Source organism: Bos taurus, chromosome 2 (genome assembly GCF_002263795.3).
Source record: "Bos taurus isolate L1 Dominette 01449 registration number 42190680 breed Hereford chromosome 2, ARS-UCD2.0, whole genome shotgun sequence".
NCBI lineage: Eukaryota > Metazoa > Chordata > Mammalia > Artiodactyla > Bovidae > Bos > Bos taurus.
In genome coordinates, this window is record NC_037329.1 from 118,686,422 (window position 1) to 118,702,209 (window position 15,788).

The following is a 15,788-nucleotide window of genomic DNA, read 5'->3' on the forward strand; positions in this document are numbered from 1 at the left end:
AATGCAGAAAAAACATTTGATAAAAGAATTCAACATATATCCTTGATTAAAAATAAAAATTAGAACTAGAAGGTAACTTCTTTAATTAACCTCAAAAAAGTATTCTTTAAATGTTTATACTAGAAAGGACAAAAGTGAAAGTGTTGATCACTAGTTGTGTCTGACTCTTTGCGACTCCATGGACTGTAGCCCGCCAGGCTCCTCTCTCCATGGGATTTCCCAGACAAGAATACTGGAGTGGGTTGCTGTTTCCCCCTCTAGGGCATCTTTCCAACCCAGGGATCGAACTTGCATCTCTTACATCTCCTGCATTGGCAGGTGGATTCTTTACCACTGCACTACCTGGGAATCCCAATAACCGATTTAGTCAGGATGTATTATCTTGTGTCTATGCTATCAGATTCTATTTGCAAATATTTTGTTTAGCAGTTTTAGATATGTTTATTATTAAGACTGACTTGTAATTTTCCTTTTTCATACTGTCCTTGTCAGGCTTTTATGTTAAAGTTTTGCTGGTCTAATAGCATGGTTGGGAGAGATTGGTTTTCTGGTTTTGTTTTAAGTTTAATAATACCCACTCTTCCTAAGTGTGTATAAGCCTTCTTGCATCAATAGTGGCAGTAAATTGGCTTGACAAGAATCAGATTTAAAAATTTCAAATTTTAAAATGATGTGTTTGACCCAGCCATTCCACCCCAGGGAATTTATCTTATGGATATACTCAAACAAGTATACAGAAATATATGTACGAGGATATTTATTGTTGTAATAGCAATAAACTGAAGTCCAAACCAAAGATCTCCAATTGAAGAAATAGCTTTGGAAAAAAAAAAGCAGTATTTTGTCGTCATTGCAAAGAATCAGGTAGACCTATTTGTGCTGATGTGTGAAGTTCTCCAAGATCTGTAATTAGAATAAAGCAGGTGGCAGAGCAAGGGAAAAAAAAAAATATATATATATATATATATATATGTGTGTGTGTGTGTATATGCCATTTGTGAACTTTCTAAAAACTAGCTCTGTGGAGGTGCATATACTACTTCTGGAAAGATTCGCTTTTTTTTTTTTTGCCATACTATGCAGCATGTTGGATCTTAGTTCCCTGACCAGGTATCAGACGTGCACCCATTGTGATGAAAGAGTGAATTCTTAACTGCTGGACCACCAGGGAATCCCCTGAACGGATTCTCAAAGCCTTGTAACAACCAGTTACCTCTGGAGAACAGAGGTGGCTGGGAGCTGTAAGACTTTAATCCTTCCACATCACGAAGATGTGCTCTTTTTATATTTTAAGTGTGTGCATGACTCGGCATGTATATACCCTGCAGCTGGGTTGGAGGAGGGCCTGCTAGCTGAGGGGAAGCCTCACTGTCAGCTAACCGCTCAGAGTTTCATCTGTTTCCCCTCTGTCCCTTGAGATCTGTCCCCCATCCTAGAAAGGAAACCCTGCGTTAGTCCCAGGTTGGCCAGTAGAGCAGTTGGAAATGTTAAGCTGACATAAGTAGGAAGCTCTAACCTCTTGCAAGCATTGCTATGGAAACCAGAGCCTGGGTGGTCTCCATGGAAACCATTCTCAGCCTTCTGCCTGAAGGAGTTACCACCCACTGGTGCTAGAGTCTTACTTATAAGAGACCTCAGAGCATCAATAAATGCTTAGGGAGGGAATGCTAGACAGGCTTCTGCCCACCCCAGAGATGCCTGGTGGGCTCTGGGCACCACCTGCTGCCCACCTGAGAAGCAGAAAGAGCCCATCCCCACAGGACGTGCCCTTGTGGGGAGGCACAGCACCCATGTGTGAAGCAGACACCTGAGGCAGTGTGTGCAGCACCCCTGGAGGGAGAAGGCGGGCTGGGGTTTGTGGGTCCGGGGGTCTGGACTCTGCCAGTGATCACCGGTGTGGTTGTACAGCTATGGTGGGTTAACAGTCCCGCGTGCCACGCAGTGTAGCCAAAAAGTAAATCAAATGGAGAGTTTGGACTAAATCATTCTGAAAAGACTGTCTTTTCTAGCTTTACAAACACTGGTTTGCATGTGACCTGGCAGCATGGGACTCAGAGGAAAGAGAGACCTCACAGTGACCAGAGTAGGCGTCCCAGGAATTTATCAGGGCTTGGAAGGGCGGTGAGGAGGAGTGGTTGGGGCTGGGGGTGGGCAGAAATGCAACAGGGCAGAAATGCAAGAGGTCCGCCCTCCATGGGCCAGAGGACATGGCACCTATGGCCCTCTGGGGCTGAGTCCTTTGAGAGAGGGTGGGGGGCTGGAAGGGATGTTGGAGTCCAGGGCTTGGGGGGCTCCAGAGATGGGTGATGCCAGCTCAGGAGGGTGGGTCCAGAGCATCAGCAAGGTCCTGATCCTGCCACCCCACCCCACCCAATGCTGCGTCTCCTGGCATTGCTGTCTGCCACACAGGCTCCAGTAGCCCAGAACACAGAGTGAGCCTCCCACCTGTGAGACCAAGCACTCACATGCCCCGTTTGGCCCCTCAGGGGGGAAGGCTCTGCCCCTAGTTGGGCAGTGGCGAGATAGTTGAGGGGGGAGAGGAGGGGGCGAGAAGGAAGACCATGACTTTAACCAGCATCCTTATCCAACGCTTACTGAGAGGATGACCCATTGTGTTCAAGCATAAGCCAGGGGCTTTCACTGATTCAGTTTGTTCATTTCTTGCATTGTCTCTGGGGTGAGTAGGAATCTCATAGCTGCAAACTCAGGCATGCGAGAAAGCATCTTTATTTTTTCTCGACTATCTTGTAGAGCAGTCTAGTTTTCAAATTCTTATTGAGCCTGGTGGCAGAAAATGTCATCTTGATAATTTGGGGGTAAATGCAGCTGTTACTTCCATTTTAAGAGTGATCAATAGACTCACCCTTTTTGTACATTTTTTGCCAGTTCCCCTTCCTCCAGGGCCCAGCACCTGAATCATGGGCCTGGATTTGGCATCTTCCCCACCAACGAGGCTTTGATGGGGGAGATGGTGGCTGCCCCCTGTTATAATTTCTAGAAACATGTGAAGACTGCATCCCCCAGTGCCCTGTGGGCAGAGGGAGGTAGTGGCATCCTCTTCAGGGTCCCCTTTGTCACCACCCAGTCACTGGAGCTGCCTTTCCAGCCCACTGATTTTCCAAGCCATCCAGTAGCCTATCAATAAATCCCTTGCTGGCTAAATTCACCGAATTCTTCCTTGTTTGTATAACAGTCTTACTGAGCAAGGTGGGTAGTCAGAAAACCACTTCATCCTCTCTTCCCTTGTCCTTTTCAAACCCATTCTGTGGGGTTGGTTCTTCCCCAACCCTGGATGAAATCTAAGGTCAGTTTCTTCATTTTTCAGGTCAATCCAAGATAATAAAAATTCCTCAGGTCAATTTTAGCCACAAAAATCCGATTTCAGTAATTATAGCCTGGAGTTATGCACAATAGTGGAGACTCCAAAGTTCATGGACGTTGGAGCTGCCCCCTCCACTGTGGAGACCCATACCATGGGGAAGCCCCTCTGGTCCAGGCAGGGAAGCCCCTCCAGCCACTCCCCACTGTCTGCCTTGTGTTTTCAGCCCTCCTCTCTGCCCCCTCCCCACCCCATCAGGCTACCAGCTGATGGGGGAGAGGGGCTAGTGCAGGCCTGGGAGGAGACAAGGGACAGGAGAGGAAACTGAATGGAGTTTCTGGCACCTGTGGGAACCTCTGATCCACCCTCCCCCCAACCCCCACCTCCTGCTTCATCTCAGCGCCACTGAACGCTCCACCAGTTCCAGTTTTCCCTGGCTGGATCCAATTAACCCCGAACAGCTTCTGAGACATTCATGTATCTTTCAGTGCACTGGTTCTCCTGCACAGCCACCTCTGCTTGCTCTGTGCTCCACGCAGGCAGCTCCAGCCACAGCCAGTCACTCTTCAGGTGCTGATCACTCAGGATCAGGTCCTCAGGATCGCCCATCTCAGCAGCAGAAACAAGTCCCCTGGCAGTCTCAGGGAAGCCCTTCTCACTTAGCAAAAGGCCGAGTGACGTAGGATGCTATTCATTCTCTCCTTCCAGACTATCCAGGCTCTATCCAGGTAGCATCCTGGAGTGGGGGAGGGGTGAGAGCTGCAGGATTGGTTTGGGGCCACCTCCTTTCCAAGTCCTTTATTTTGGAGTATCTGACTCCAATACTTTGGCCCCCTGATGCAAAGAGCCGGTTCATTGGAAAAGAGCCTGATGCTGGGAAAGATTGAGGGCAGGAGGAGAAGGGGGCGACAGGGGATGAGATGGTTGGATGGCATCACTGACTCAATGGATGTGAGTTTGGGCAAACTCTGGGAAATGGTGAAGGACAGGAAAGCCTGGCGTACTGCAGTCCATGGGGTCACAAACAGCCGGACAAGACTGAGGGACTGAACAACAGCAATCTGACTAAGGGACACTATTTTCCTCTTTTCTCAGATCCCCAAAGGGTGTAGCAAGTCTCCTCCCGGGAGCTGACCTCAGTGATGAGGTGCAGGAAGACATAGGACAGCCTCTGCGACCTCGCTTGCCTCTGACTTCTTTTTCTTTCAGCTGGCGGACTCTTCATCTACACCCAGAGGGGGATGTGGGGAGAAGTGGCCCCCATGGGCATAGTAGACAGCTGGTTCAGTGGCTGAGAAGAGGCTGGAGCAGTGAGTCTGACCCCCAGGCCAGCACTTTGCATCCTCCGGGCAGGGCTGGGAGTTCCAGCAAGCTGTGAGAGGAGGAAGGCTCAGACACTCCAGAGTTCCTGGAGACGGAGGGTATCCAGCCTGCATCCTGGACGTAAAAGGAAGTTTGCACAGCCTCATCTTGGGGCGATGGGTCAAATGATGCCCTGCATGTCAGGGTGGCAGGTCAGCCCTGGGATACAGTGGTCAGAGAGTGAACCTCAGACTACCCGATCTGGATTTGAATCCCATTGCTGCCGTTTACCAGCTGTGCAGTTGTTTGGTGACCTATTGCTGCATAATAAACACTGCAAAACCCGTGGCTTAGGGTAGCAGGTATTTACTCAAGATTTTACAGTTTGGGCAGGGCTCAGTGGGGACAACTGGACTTTACCCTATGTATCATAGCTGAGTTGTCTTAATGGGGGAAAGAAGATACACTTCTAAGATAGCTTCACATCACTTCAGGGTTCAGCTGGGCCCATCAGCCAAGAGCCTTGATGTTGTTCCCAGTGGGCCTCTCCTCCGGACGGCCTGGGTTCCCCACACCTTAGAGGTTGGGTTCCGAAAGGGAGGAAGTCACAGCCCCTAAGCCTTCTTAATGCCTGGGTTTGGCAGTCCCAGCACTTCATCTCCTCTCCGTTCTATTGGTCAAGAAATTCTGGGCCCAACCCAGATTCAAGAAGCGATATAAGCTCGCTCTCTCTCTCTCTTTTTTTTAAAACTCATTTATTTATTTGGGTGTGTCAGGTCTTAGCTGCGGCACATGGGATCTTTGCTGCGTCATCCGTGACCTTTTTGTTGAGAAGCGTGGGCTTCTCTCTCGCTGTGACGTATGGATTCCGGAGCCGGTGGGCTCAGTTGTCGCGGCACACAGGCTCAGTTGCCCTGCAGAATGTGGGATCTTAGTGCCCTGACCAGGGATCAAACCCAAGTCCCCCTCATTGGGAGGTGGATTCTTAGCCACTGGACCACCAGGGAAGTCCCCGTAAGTTCCATCTCTTAGGCAGAGAAAGTAACACCCGTGTACAGGAGAGGATGAAGTTATTTGAGGCTGTCTTTGGCTACAGTGAACTGGAGCAAGTTATTTAATCTCCCCAAGTCTCAGTTTTCTCCTCTGTAAATGGGAGATAATAATTTTTATCTGACTTGGTTATGGATAGGATTAGATAAGCTCTCGACTGAGCTCACAATAGTTGGAAGAGTGTATAAGCGCAGTCCGGAGCTTAAAAGAATTCAATATGAGTATCAGATAATTCTGAACACACACAACATCCAGAAGACAGTGGAAAACTTTCCCCACCATTAGGCCTTTCGGTGTCTGCCTTTGATGTTTCCTCTCTCTGGTCTCTGGCCTATTTAGGGTCCTCACCAGAGATCCCCCAGCCTTCCTCCCCTTCTCCTGGCCATGCAGCAGGATGCCTGAGGCTCTGGGTTTCACTCATGGAAGGTCTTTTACAGGCACCTCTGGGGAGGGGGGCAGTGTTGTTCTTCCATCAATTTCCCCAGATTGGGACACATCCCTCCCCTCCTGTGTAAGGATGCTAAACTTGCCCACCCCTTCGTGTCAGGAGAAGCCCCTCCTGACACGAAGCCCCTCCCCCATGGGCTCCTACCATTTGGGAATAACTGATGGTTGTAAAACTATAACTGAACTCCTGGGGCCTCCACAAAATCTCCTCTTGTAAAGTTAGTGGGGATGGAAAGAATGAAGCTGGAGAAGAGAAAGAAGTGGTGACTCCAGGCTTGGAAGAGGACAGACCCCCCGACCCTCACCCCTGCAACCCCTGCCCCAGCCTCTGCCAGGGCAGCCCTGGCAGGTCATTAGTGAACCGAGACCCCCACTCTGTGGGGCCCAGGCTGTGTCATTCCTGGAGGGAAGCAGGGGTGCAGCTGGCTGGGTTGGGGCATCCCCAGGGCTCTCTGGATCTGGGCGATTGGAAGCAGTTGGCAGCAATCTGATGAAACACTGAGTGATATGGGAAATGAGGCAGCTCTAACCGATCTGAGAAGCCAAAGGCCTTTCTTCCCGTTTCAAAAGAGAGGGGAAAACCTGATTCTCTGGGTGTTCAGAGATGCCCTATTCATGGGCCAGAGTCGGGGCAGGGGCAGGCCTGGGCTGTGCTGACTGGGGCCTTACAGTGTGGGCTTGGAGGGGTGAGATGCCCTCTGTCTCAGGAGTGTCCCCACCTCCTGGGTGTCGTGGAGGACATCCCAGCCTCTGACCGCCCAGGCTGCACCCACTTCCTTGGCCTGCAGTGTGACCCACCCAGGTCATTTCTTCTCTCAAGGAACCCATCAGAGCAGAGCTGCCCCACACAGGCTGCCCCACTGGCTCCAGAGATCCCCCCAGCAGGGCCTGATGGCCCCATTCTTGCCATCATTCCCTGGGAGGCTGTGGTCACCAGGGCTCCAGGGCTGGGCTTTGCTGAGCAGAGACGGTGCCTGAGACCAGGAGCAATTCCAGTTGGATTCCCTCCAGCTGGCGTTATGCTCCTGCCTGTTGTTGCTGCTAAAGCAACTCGCATTTCCCAGAACTGGGACAAGCCCTGGGAAGAACAGTATTTCGGTGATGCACACCAAGTCCCAGGCTTTAACAGACCCCTTGGGCAGTCCCGAGCCCAGGGAATTTGCTGTGCTGATTCAGGAGGGCTGTCTCCTACCAGATTTGTGGGGCAGTCAAGCGGCTGCCCCTCCTTGGGGCAAGTGGGCATCCACAGATGAGAACACTGCACACCGCTGTCCTCAGGGGGCAAAAAGGAAACCCCACCACGTCCCCTCCTGCCTCTGCACAGAGAGGGTGTTGTCCCGGTTTTCCAATCTGTTAGGAGAAGGAAAGCTCTGGCTCACCCGGGCCAAAGGCTGAGATGGAGCCAGAAAGGCACTGAGTGAGGAGCTGATGTCAGTCATTCGCTCAACAAAGAGCTCTGAGCTCCCCGACCTGCTGGGTCCTATCCGGGGAATGGGGACAGAGATGAGCAGGACATGGCCTTGCCCTCTGGGAGCTCACAGACCGCACAGCCAGCCTCCCTGGCCTGGGTAGACCTGCCATCTAGACCAAGATACAAAACACTGGCATTCAGAGCATGGCTGAGAGCCTGCAGCGTGGCCGGCCCTGGGTGTGGGATGGCGAAAAAGAAACGGACCTTGCCCTCCCCAGGGCCCCAGGTCTGGTGGGATAGAGAGTAAACTGGAAGTTGTCAGGTGGTGTGCTAAGTGTTGTGATGGGGAACTCCAGGGTACCATGGAGATGGGGGCCAAAAATGCAAAGCAGGGAACCTATGTGTTGGGTTCACATTAAATGACAAACTCTGTCATCAAGACCACGTGTTTTCACAGTTTCGTGATGTCACTTGTTTCACTTGTCATTTTGACCTTGGCCAGGTCCCCATCAGACAGAAGCCTTGACCATTCCTGCACAGGAAGACATGATCAAATCCCACAAACAGCCACCAAAGGCCACCCTCACACACATCCTCCCTCAAGGCCAAGGGATAGGACACAGCTCCTGGGGTTCCATGACCTTTGGCACCTGCAGAGAGAGGAGGGCGGGGGCTTGACTTGGACATGGTGAGATGAGCAGAGTCCTGCCCCATGGGGACTGGAGACCAGATCCTTCCCCTTTCTTTGCCCACAGATGGTGCTGGGTGGACCCTGGTTCTTCTGAGATGTTCGGCTTCTCATGTGCTTGCAGCTCCTCCAGATCCTTCGGCAACATTTCAAATCTCGCTGTTTAACTCTCGAGTCCCACATTGCCCCACACAGACCCCACTACATTTAAGACAGGGCTCCTGGAGTTTGTGACTTCTTCAAGCCTGTGTGTGTGTGTGCTTAGTTGCTCAGTTGTGTCCGACTCTTTGCGATCCCATCGGCTGAAGCCCACCAGGCACCTCTGTTCCATGGGGATTCTCCAGGCAAGGATACAGGAGTGGGTTGCCATGCCCTCCTCCAGGAGATCGTCCCAACTCGAACCCAGGTCTCCCGCATTACAGGCAGATTCTTTACCATCTGAGCCCCCAGGGAAGCTTAATTATTAAGAAATAACCACTGAGCAACCTTTTCAGATCTCTCTGGGTTCCACTGAAAGAAGCTCTTCCTGCCTTTTCCTCAGGGGGTGGGGCACGAAGACCTGTCCCTTGGTTCTCACTAGAGATAGCTGACTTATCCTTGACCCAGAGACTGTTCCAGCCCTGCTTGTCTTTGTACAAATGCCGGCTGGCTGTGGTCTCAGCATCAGTGGAGGCAAGAGACCAGAGGGTGTGGAGGAGGACAGTGGTCACTCTTATCTCACTGAGCACTATCTGGGCCCCTCTGGATCTGACGCTTCTCAGTGCCACTTTGGACCTTCTCACTTATCTTTGGGTCGTTGAGTTGCTGCTGAGGCCACCATCTCTGTGTTGACTTGGACCAGTGGCCTCCAGTCTCCTGTCCACACTGTATACTTCCTGCCTGGGGCTTCCCTCACCATGAGGGTGTGAGACCCCCACACCTGCCCCTGAGCAGCTGGGAAGCCTGGCAAGTAACACCCTGCAGGTGAACCAACGAGAGATGAGTGCCTGTGGACAGCTGGTCTCCCTTCTCTTCTGCAGGACCGTGCTGAGAATTGGATGGCTTTTCAGAGGATGGCCCTAGAAGACTGAGCAACCAGTGACCTGTGTTACTAAGCTGTGTTCAGCTCCATAACTCTCTCCGGAACGGGTTCCCCTCCATCCCAGACATAGTCCTTCTCCCTCTCCTGCTCCCTAATAAACGGGCTGCACTGAGGCTTTTTACATTTTCGTACTGTTCATGAACAGATGCTTTCGGATTGTGGTGCTACAGAAGATTCTTGAGAGCCCCTTGGACTGCCAGGAGATCCAACCAGTCGATCCTAAAGGAAATCAACCCTGAATATTCCTTGGAAGGACTGATGCTGAAGCTAAAGCCGCAATACTTTGGCCACCTGATGAGAAGAGCCAACTCATTGGAAAAGACCCTGATGCTGGGAAAGATTGAGGGCATCAGGGGAAGGGGACCACAGAGGATGAGGTGGTTGGATGGCATCACTGGTTCAATGGACATGAGTTTGAGCCATCTCTGGGAGATTGTAAAGGACAGGGAAGTCTGGCATGCTGCAGTCCATGGGGTCGCAGAGTTGGACATAACTGAGGAACTGAACAACAACAATAACAACAACAGAGCCTTTGCTTCCTGCTCTGCTTTCCAAGGAACTCAAACCTAAGCCACACTTATTTCCTTTTCGGAGCTCCTCTTCCTCTCTGAGGGATGCTTTTGGTGGACAATCAGCACCCCTCTGCCCCCTCTGAGACAGTCATGAGACCATCTAGCTGATCAACACCTCATCCTCTGGTTACAGAAACTGGCTCAGGAACAGCCAAGGGACCCACCTGATTTTCCCCCAGAAATTGACATAAGGACACTGGAGGCCTCATACATCAATAAAGGCACTGCCTTGCTTCTTCTCCAACAGTGATGGATTCCTCTTCATTCAATCAAGACTTGGCTGGGCTCCAGCTCCCCAGGAGACTTTCTTCATCATTCTGGCCCAAAGAGATCTCAGCTGCTTCACTCACTAATATCCAAGATCCCCAGCACCATTGCCTCTCCACCCCCCTTGCTACCATCTTCAGGCCTTGCTCTTACAACCAGTTGTTTGAACCTGTTGCTGTTAGACAGCAACACGTACCTGTCTCTGCTGGGCATGCAGCTTTACCAGCAACCCATGTGGATTCATCAGCCAAAATGCAGCAGGCAGATGCCCCAGATAGAAAGAGGCCAGGCTGATGAACATAAGGTGACCAAAGTGTCTGGGTGTGCCCCAGACTTTGCCAGCTTTCCCACTAACTGTCGCATGTCCTGGGAAATCCACAGTGCTGACAGGCTGACACTTTTGGTCATCCTGTCCAGGGGGCAGGAGGGTGCTGTCTAGCTGAAGCTTCATTGTTTAAACATCTCAGAGAGTAGTTCATATGTGCATTTTTAAAGATATATTTTAATTCCATAAAAGGTGACTAGTACGTAAATTTGAAAATAATACTCCTTTCCCCTTTCACATTTTATGGAACATTTTCATCTCAACGTTTCAATAGCCTCCTGGGTGTCTGTGTCTTCACCATCCCTTGGGCCAGGTTGAGCCACCAGGGGCTTTCAAAGCTCGTGACCTCCCCCCAAGTCTCAGTGACTCAGATTCTGCACTTTTTGAATCCCTATGTGACACTGTCACTGGAGACTTTATCTCAAGCCACAAGTACCTCTTGCTTTAACATTGGAGTTTTTATTTGAACCTTATGAGAAATGTGATCTTTTTTGCAGTTGGTGATGTGGGACACCCCAGTCTCCCCAGCATAGTCATCACTCCTACCAGGTGGACTGAAGCTCCCTGTACCTTTGGGGATGAGCGATGTGGTGAGGGGACCCTGACTCTCTGTTACCTCCAGCAGGTGCTATGGGGCCCAGGATCCAGATGTAGTCAAGTCTCCCATTTTCTCCTGACTTGAAGTGCAGGCTGGGACAATGGTATTGGCTGAAGCTGTCAGTCAGCAGGCATTTAACGACTCCACTGTGCACCCAGCCTGTGCCAGACCCTCGAGGCAGAGAGGGGGATGAGAGTGCTCACTGGGAGAGACAATTAAGCAGGACTGTTTCTATTTAGAGCTCCATGGCTGGTGCCCTGAGTAATGGAGGAACAAATGAGGCAGAACAGAGGAGAGAAATCTGCTCTCTATAAGGTGCTGACTTGGGGAGGCTGGCAGGCATGCTGCATTCATCTTGGGGGCAGACTGGTCATGCCGTGACAGCTCAGGGTGTCTGAAGAGCCCCAAGAGGATCTCAGGGAGGGGAGGGGGGCCAAGAAGAGACCCAAAGTGGTGCCATGGAAAGAGCCCTCCCCCGGGAGTTAGAGAGCTGCCGTCTTTCAAACTTCCGTTCACATCTGTTTCCACATCTGTGAAAAGGTTCCGTTCCAAGGCAAAGTCCTGTTATACCTATTTCTAGCCCCAAGTCCTCAGTTTTATGGGGTCACCATTACTTTAATCTCCAAACTGAAGGCGATTTCATCCCACATTCAGTGGGAACACTTGTGTCCCCTTCACCAACTCTAAGCTCACTCTGCTCACCACACGACAGGCCAATAAATCCAAGAGATGAGGTGTTGAGTCAAGGAACATGGCTTTATTAAGAAAACTGGATGACCGAGAAGATGGCAGACTAATGTCTTAAAATAACCATCTTACTGGGGTCTGGATGCCAGGTTCTTTTACAGAAGAGAGATGGGAGGAAGTGAAGAAGCAAAGTATAAAGCTCAGCAGTCTTGCAAATATGTCCTAGAATGGCAAGCCTTCCTTCCTCTAGCCTTCCCCAGGTGAACAGCATCCTGAACAAAGGCACTTTGGTTTAATATTCAGGCAGAGGGGCAGGGCTCCCCAAGTCAGGCCATTATGTATAAGCAGTATGCTTTTAGTGAACAAAAGCAACAGGAAGCAAAGGTTAAAGTAACAGATCCAACATGGAGTCAGAATTGACTCTTCCCTCCAATGTCCCTACAATAGTCTTAGGAGCCTTCCAGGAAACTGCAATATCCTCCATCTTAGCCCTGGGTCCTACAAGTCTGTGTGTCTGACTCACATGGAACACATCTCTGATTCCCTTCTCCTATAATGGATGACTGATGTGGGCTATTGAGTGTGGGATGCTCTATGGAAGCACAGGGCTAATAGAGATGGATTATAATGTACTGCAACTTAACATGTACTCAAGCCCCATTCTCTGCTCAGGGACCCCCATTCGCCTCTGAGGACCCCTCCCCAGGTGCGCTGATACTGGGTGTTCGACAGCCCTTGGAAGTCTGCAGCACCTTACTCATGCAGGCTGTTTGTGTAATTTCAGAAGCATGGGGGTGTTTCTAAAAGTGTTTCCCCTTTGTCCTCTTGGAGCTTCCCTGGAGACTGATGGTAGAGAATCTGCCTGCAATGCAGGAGATCGAGGTTCCATCCCTGGATTGGGACGATCCCTTGGAAGAGGGAATGGCAGTCCACTCCAGTATTCTTGCCTGAAGAATTCCGTGGACAGAGGAGCCTGGAAGGCTACACAGTCCACAAGGGTGCAAAGAGTCAGACACAACCGAGTGACTAACGCTTTTGCTCTCTTGATTCCTTCTTTGAGTTACAGCTTTGTCTGGTTTCATTGTAAATATCCCCCCCAAAAAGAACCACATAGCCAAACAGCTATACCAGGAGTAACAACTCCTAAGAGCAGAGGCTGAAGAGTGGGAAGAAAGCAGATGGTGGTGGGGTGGGGAGCACTACTGGGGAGGGGGTGCTGGAGGAATTGGGAAACAGAATTCTCAATTGCACCAGAAGCTGGATCTGCTGGTGTGATTGGAGATGCTCTATGGGGTGATGATAAGGTTATGTAAGTTCATCCTCTGAGAGCGGAACTTATTACAGCAACACATGGGAGGAACAGTAATAATAGTAAATTATCGTATATTATGATATGATGATAATGGAGCTGGTATGACCTGCTTCATCAACTTAGATTACAAATATGTTCACATTTCTTTCATTGCCTCAGTTCATGGCTTTGGTCCCTGTGTGTCTTTTGGGCAAGAAGAGAGTTTCCCAAAATTATTTTAAAAAATCTAAGCATCCAAGGGGAGGTCAGCTTCGTTTCCTTACACCAAGAGAACCAGGGTCCCAAGAGCCCACTGCTACCATTGCTCCTTGCTGTCACAAGGTGTCACTGTTGAAGCTTGCTCTCACGGACCATCTGCTGCCCCAGAGGATGGGCGCCCTTCATGGAGTAGGTGCAAGTTTGCTGCTGCTACTGCTGCTAAGTCACCTCAGTCGTGTCCGACTGTGTGCGACCCCCAGGCTCCCCCGTCCCTGGGATTCTCCAGGCAAGAACACTGGAGTGGGTTGCCATTTCCTTCTCCAGTGCATGAAAGTGAAAAGTGAAAGTCAAGTTGCTCAGTCGTGTCCGATCCTCAGTGACCCCATGGACTGCAGCCTTCCAGGCCCGTCTGTCCATGGGATTTTCCAGGCAAGAGTACTGGAGTGGGGTGCCATTGCCTTCTCCAAGGTGCAAGTTTACCTCTCTTCTTAGTCTATTTCCCCACACTCAGTCATCACTTCCCAAATCATGGCCCCTGGGGCGGGGCGGCTGAGTGGGCATGGTAATTAGCATTAGTCTCCTTCCATGCTAGCCTCAGCCTTCCGCCTTTGAAACGAGAACAGCATATCAGCCAAAATCCCCCTCCACTCAAGGCGATTTACTTGGAGGGCTTCTCTACTCTTCCTTGCCACTGCTCCTTGGATCACGCTAGCTCACCAGGACAGATGTGCCTGACTTTGCATCTCAGAGATGAGGACTGAGATGTGGGTGTCTTTGTTTTCAGAGAGTGCCAGGGAGCCTCACGGATACCAGCAGGGGTGAGTCCTTTTCTGCTAAGCCCGACAGCTCACAGCCCAAGAGGAAGAGGCTGGCGCCTGTGCTGGCCCACATTTGTATAACCAAGAGGCTACACAGAACTGGGTAGAGGTTCCCAGAGAGGAAGGGGTGTGTATTGTGTAAAGGGGATGGTGATTATGGTGATGAATGAAGACTACATTTTTGTGTGTGTGGTGAGCACACTACAGGGTATACAGAAGTAGAAATATGATGTACACAAGACACTTACATATAAGCCAATGTCATTTCAATAAAAAATAAATCTAAAGTTAAAATAAAGAGGGCACACAAATGATCTTTCTCCAGAGGAAGAAAATACGTTCCAGGTACTCCTTGTCTCTGCCTAAATCAGGAGTTCCTAACCTGGGGATCAGGAGTGGAATTCAAGGGCAAGGTATGAACTGGTGCAGGAAAAGCCTTATGTACTTATGTTCACTAATCAGCCACTGAAACTAGCCTTGCCTTCCTTGGTGCTCATAGGCATCACCACAGGAGTATAGACAGTGCCTGGGACTTTGTCAGCAATAGAAATCACAGCTATTATTTTCACATCACACTACGGTTACTGCAGATATTTTTAAATACCATTTCAGCTCAGCTCATCACTAATTCAAGATCATGATAAGTTATTGAACCTGTCACTAGATGTTATCCGAGTTCTCAGTATTGTTACATAACTACTCTTCAATTCTGATCAAGGTATCTCAATATATTTGGTTTCCCTTGACATCCTCTGCATTTTGCTTCATGCATTTAAAACTATGATCCTGGGGAAGGTCCATGGGTTTCCCCTAACTGCAGGAGGAATCCATGCCACAAAACTGATTAAGATGCATGGCCACTCAGAGAACAACTGGCCACTTTTTTTTTTTTGTTTAAAAAAGAAGAACCTCACCACAATCCAAAGAGTTAATATTTACGGAGCCCTTACCACATGCCAGGCATTTTCTGGGTGTTGCTGCATTGCAGCTAGAGCTGTTATTTCCATTTAAAGCCAAGGCACAGTGCACTGAATGGGATAACGTGGCCATGAGCACGCAGCAGTCATGGTAGGCGCCAGGAGTCAGCCTTGACCTTTTAAACCCAGTACTTGTGCTCGCTTTGACAGCACATATACTAAAATTGGAACGATACAGAGAAGATCAGCATGGCCCCTGCGCAAGGATGGCACGCAAATTTGTGAAGCGTTCCATATTTTTACTGTACCAGCATCTGCCCACAGGGAAGGTGTCCTCGTCAGAGCCCCGCTTGCCCCACTCAGACATTTGTAAGCCAGGCCAGCATCAGGCTCCTGGTGGAGGATGGGACTGCAGAAGCTGTGGTGACCTGTAGAAATCATCAAGTGCAGCAGTTCTAGGGCTGTGTCCCAGTGAGTGGACCTCCCTCCTCGAGTTTGTCCGAGGGCCGGGGAAAGTGGCCTTGCAATTTACGGGGCCTGGAGCCCAACTTGAGTCCTCAGCTGAGGTGGATGAGCCCTTGATTCTCTTCCTCTGGACCCTCTGGACCAGTTTCTCTGTCCTCCGCCCTATGGTGCTTTCTTTTGAGCTGGAGAGAAAACCCTCCAAGATCATCCCATTAGAAGCTCCTCAGCTACAGCGATTCCAGTGTGGGGAGTCCCCTTTCCTGACTCGAGTGAACCCCAAGATCCGACTGTCATGCCTCTCTATCCAGGAGCCTGAGCACCCCAATGCCCT

General features: G+C 50.3%; 1 non-coding gene across 1 annotated transcript; it reads left to right on the forward strand.

Annotated features, from left to right (window-relative positions):
- The first annotated feature begins 15,186 nt into the window (after positions 1 to 15,186).
- On the forward strand, positions 15,187 to 15,293 carry LOC112443695 (U6 spliceosomal RNA). The gene has a single exon (XR_003032104.1). It is a non-coding gene; the product is annotated as a U6 spliceosomal RNA (small nuclear RNA).
- The last annotated feature ends 495 nt before the right edge of the window (positions 15,294 to 15,788 follow it).